The sequence below is a fragment of the Jaculus jaculus genome, chromosome 5 (genome assembly GCF_020740685.1).
Source record: "Jaculus jaculus isolate mJacJac1 chromosome 5, mJacJac1.mat.Y.cur, whole genome shotgun sequence".
Classification (NCBI taxonomy): domain Eukaryota; kingdom Metazoa; phylum Chordata; class Mammalia; order Rodentia; family Dipodidae; genus Jaculus; species Jaculus jaculus.
This window is the reverse complement of record NC_059106.1, coordinates 84,449,713-84,454,784: the sequence shown is the minus strand read 5'-3', so window position 1 is coordinate 84,454,784 and position 5,072 is coordinate 84,449,713. Positions and strand designations below refer to the sequence as shown.

The 5,072-nt window shown below is 48.2% G+C and overlaps 1 non-coding gene across 1 annotated transcript; it reads left to right on the top strand.

Moving 5' to 3' along the window:
• Positions 1-1,189: 1,189 nt before the first annotated feature.
• LOC123461166 lies at positions 1,190-1,295 on the top strand. Its single transcript, XR_006637480.1, has one exon. It is a non-coding gene; the product is annotated as a U6 spliceosomal RNA (small nuclear RNA).
• Positions 1,296-5,072: the final 3,777 nt, after the last annotated feature.

Genomic DNA, 5,072 nt, shown 5'->3' with positions numbered 1-5,072 from the left:
GAAGTTTAGGAGGCAAAGCCACACCCACTTCACCCACTTGGGACTTAGGATGAGAATAGAACCAACCTTGTACCCCCCTATCTCTCTCTCTCTCTCACACACACACACACACACACACCTGTGGGCACACATGCACATATGATTTATAAATGCATCCACTGTTGAGCTGTCACATAGAAAAGGCTCTCCTCTCCCAGGTTTCTCCATCTCCTCTGTGATTTGTCTTTTTAAAAAAAAAAAATATGTTATTTATTTATTTATTAGAGAGAGAGAGATTGAGAGAATGGGCACACCAGGGCATCTAGCTGCTGTAAATATACTCCAGATGCATGCGCCCCCTTGTGCATCTGGCTTACATGGGTCCTGGAGAATCAGACCAGAATCTTTTGGCTTTACAGGCAAATGCCTTAAACACTAAGCAATCTCTTCAGTTCTTCCTCCTCCTCTCCTCCTCTTCCTCCCCCTCCTCCTTCTGCTTTTTCAGAGTAAGGTCTTGCTCTAGCCCAGGCTGTCCTGGAATTCACTATATAGTCTCAGGCTGGCCTCAAACTCAACAACCATCCTCCTACCCTAAGTGCTGGGATTAAAGGTGTGCACCACCACTCCCCAACAGTTTGCCTTTTTGACATTCATCCTCCTTAAGCTAATGTGAGTATGAAATCTGTGGCTCTAGCAAGTGACCTGAAGATGACCACGGAAGGCTTGTGGGGAAGTTTTTACAACTTATCTCCCTCCAAATGACCAGCCTCTCTGATGGCTGAGGACAGTAGAGATGACCCTCACCAGGGACTATAGTGACTCTCTCACCCCACCCCAAAGATCTAAAGCCTCTTGTTCATTTGTCTTTTGAGGATATTAAGCATGTAATTTGGCATGATGAAGCATGCTCAAAACCCCAGCAGTAGGGAGATGGAGGCAGGAAGATTGATCAGGATTTCAAGGCCAGCTGAGGCTACATACCTGAGACCCTATCTTAACATTTTTTTTTTAAGTTGTTTTAGGAAACATGAGTTTCTTTAAAAAGCTAATAGTCACTGGGTGTGGTGGCATACACCTTTAATTCCAGCACTAGGGAGGCAGAGGTATGAGGATCACAGTGAATTCAAGGCCACCCTGAGACTACATAGTGAATTCCAGGTCAGCATGGGCTACAGTGAGACCCCACCTTGAAAAACAAAAGCTAACAGTTGTAGTCACTTCTCCAGCACATATACTAAATTGAAACAATATAGAGAAGGTTGGCATGGCCCCTGCACAAGGATGATGTGCAAATTTGTGGAGCATTACATATTTTTATAAGTAAAAATATTTTTGGGGGGGCTGGAAAGATGGCTTAGCAGTTAAGGCACTTACTGGAAAAGCCAAAGGACCCAAGTTCAATTCCCCAATACTCATGTAAAGCTGAATGCACAAGGTGGCACATGTGTCTGGAGTTTGCAGTAGCTAGAGGCCCTGGTGTGCCATTCATATTCTTTCTCTCTCTTTCTCTCTCTCTCTCTCTTTCTCTGTGTGTGTGTGTGTGTGTGTGTAAGAAATAAATAAAAGATGGGCTGGAGAGATGGCTTAGCAGTTTATGTGCTTGCATACAAGCCAAAGGACCCAGGTTCGATTCCCCAGGACCCACGTAAGCCAGATGCACAAGGTGACACATGTGTCCACAGCTTGCTCGTAGTGGCTGAAGGCCCTGGCATGCCCTTTCTTCCCCCCCCCCCAAATAAAAATAAATTTACAAAAATACAATAAAATAGTTTTGAGGGTTGGAGAGATGACTTAGCAGTTAAGGCACAAAGACTAAGGACCCATGTTCAGCTCACCAGGTCCCGCAGCCAGATCCACAAGGTGACGCAATTGCACAAGGTTACACACGCACACTCTGACGCACCAATTCTCTCTCTCCCTCTCCCTCTCTCTCATAAAAAAGAGGGGCTGGAGAGATGGCTTAGCGGTTAAGCGCTTGCCTGTGAAGCCTAAGGACCCCGGTTCGAGGCTCGGTTCCCCAGGTCCCACGTTAGCCAGATGCACAAGGGGGCGTATGCGTCTGGAGTTCATTTGCAGAGGCTGGAAGCCCTGGCGCGCCCATTCTCTCTCTCTCCCTCTATCTGTCTTTCTCTCTGTGTCTGTCGCTCTCAAATAAATAAATAAATAATTTTAAAAAATTTTCAAAAAAGGATAGTCACTGGGTGTAGTAGTACACACCTTTAATTCCAGCATTTGGAAGGCAGAGGTAGGAGGCTTGCTGTGAGTTGGAGGCCAGCCTGGTACTACAGAGTGAGTTCTAGGTCAGCCTGGGCTAGAGTGAAACCCTACTTTGAAAAAACAAAACTAACCAACAACAAAAGCTAACGGTCCAGATCCAGCATCAGAGTTGGACAAAACTCATCCCTACTGGGGGCCCCTAGGTTCCTGCTCAGCATTCTCATCCACTTATCCTTTGGGGCAATTACAGGCATCACTTGTGAGAACAGCAACAAATCAGAAGTCATCAAGGATCGGGCGCCCCCTGCTGTCATATTTTTAAAACTGCACTCTTCCCTGTGCACCCCCACTACCAGGCCCTCTATAACCCTCCATGATACATACAAGGCCACCTCTTTTGGTCTCCAGATGCCCTTGGTTGAATCAAAAGACTTACCCTATCTCAGAGCCCCAATTCCCCACAGTTGACTGAAAGAGGAGATAGTCTGAGGTTGGGTCTTCACAGACTGAATACTGAGTTTTCAGCCTCTCAGAGGTAGCAGGAAAGGTAAGCCTGCGCCATGGTAGAGACTAGGGAGGAGAGAGCAAAAGAGAAGGATCTAGTGAAGGAAGAAATAGGGGACAAGCCAGAGGCATGCAGGGAGAATGGCACAGTGGACAGGATGGGTGAGGTGGGCAGGTAGTGGGAGATGGGGAAGAGGAGCGGTGGACACAGATGAGCTAAGGAACAGCAAAGGGGGTCAGGAAAGATGTGGAGGGAACAAAGGCCACCAACGGGGTCCATAGCAAAAGTCAGTGCCCCCCTGCTGCCTGCCATCCACGGGTACACATCCAACCTTGCCCACGAGGCTGCATGTCTAGCCCTGAGAACTGCCAGTCTTGTGACTGATGGCCAGGCCCCTGCTGGGGGCACCGAGGGCAGCCACTGAGCAGAGGCAACAGCTTGGACGTCTGTGGCCTCTGGACTATGGGGCATGGTGGAGGCAGTAGGCAGAACAGATTGAGTTCAATGTGGTGGTCAGCCCAGACCTGGGGGAGGGGTGGCTGGCTCTGACTCCTCCCCCCTTCATCCTGGCTCAGGCAGTCCCAGCCCCCACCCCCTCCTGTTGCAAAGCCTAGGAAGGAGCCCTGTGTAACTGACCCAAGTGCTTGGGTTTCTAACATCAGGAGGGAACAGAGTGGTGGCTTCTAACCTGTAGCAGACAGGAAGTCTCTGCTCTTTGACTGGTTTTCTTCTACCTCCTTGGTGATGTGCCTATATGGGAAGAAGAAGTATTAATTAGACTGTGCTATAGATTATCCAACCCCAAATGCACGGGTTTCCTGTTCAGTTCCCTGAGGGAGTTCACCACCCCTCTGCCTTTTTTTTTTTTTTTGAGGTAGGCTGTCACTCTAGCCCAGACTGAACTGGAATTCATTATGTAGTGTCAGGGTGACCTTGAACTCAAAGATCTTCTATCTCTGCCTCCCAAGTGCTGGGATTAAAGGCGTGCATCACCACGCCTGGCTCTGATTTTTTTTTTAATATTTTATTTTATTTGAGAGAGAGAAAGAGGCACATAGAGAGAGAATGGGCCCATAAGGGCCTCCAGCCACAACAAATAAACTCCAGACACATGCGCCACCTTGTGCATATGGCTTACGTGGGTCCTGAGGAATCAAACCTTGCTCCTTTGGCTTTACAGGCAAGTGCTTTAACCACTAAGCCATCTCTCCAGCCCTGATTTTTTTTAAAGCAGAATCTCACTCTAGACAGAGCCAGCTTGGAGCTCACTGTGTAGCCCAGACTAGCCTCAAACTCACTATGTAGCTGAGGATGGCTTTGTACTTTTTGTATTTACCACACTCCAGGCTCATTATCCTGTCAAGAGTCCTTGGTGAGAAGGTAGGGCAAGGAGAAGTGGTTAGGATGGCAGTGTGTCACTCTCCCATGGACACCCAGCAGATGGGTTATGTTGGAATTTTGGTGTCTTGCATTAATCCCGTTATCTGCTCATTGTCTCCCCTGCCTCTTCAATACCCTTTGGAGGGTCCAGCTCTTGTGACTTTTCTATGCATATATTACACATAGGCTAGAAGTCCTGTCACTGTAAGGAGTAACAATGGCCCAGAGAAGCAGACCCTGTGAGACTGTCTGGATTTGGATTAAGTGACCTTAAGGGATCTCACGTACTGGTACAAAGAAAGACCAATCAGAACTTCAAAAAAAAGAAGCACTTGGATATGATTCAGGTGGCCTGGGGAGGAGATAAGAGTTCAAAAAGAGGCTGTAGGGGCTGGAGAGATGGCTTAGTGATTAAGATGTTTGCCTGTAAAGTCTAAGGACCCTAGTTCAATTCCCCATGACCCACATAAGCCAGATGCACAAGGGGGCACATGTGCCTGGAGTTCATTTGCAGTGGCTAGAGGCCCTGACATGTCTATTCTTCCCCCACCCCCAAAAAATAACTAAATAAAAAGAGACTAGAGAAAGGGAGTCTGAAATGCTCCTTGTGGCTCCTTCAAGAGCTGGAGCCCCAGGACCTCTGTGCTTACAGGGACAATTGCACACCACTCCCCAAATAGAGCGACAGAGCCTCTGCTTCCTTCTCCCTGGCCAATGATCAGAAGGAGGTGTGTAAATTACCTCCTTTCTCCATCTTCCTCTTCCCACCCCTGTGTCCCTCCAGGAAACCTACCTGGTATCTGGACTTAGAAATGGCCTAGCCTAACCCTAGCTCCCCTTCCCCTGCTCCCTGTACCCCAACAAGGTTTCGCTATGCCTGGCCAAGTGAGGATAGGAACGCCAAGGGGCCAGGGAGAGGGCTCATCAGCATTTGCAGCGCTGCTAATAGACCATCTTCAGCCACATCCTATTACCATACATCCCTTTCCCA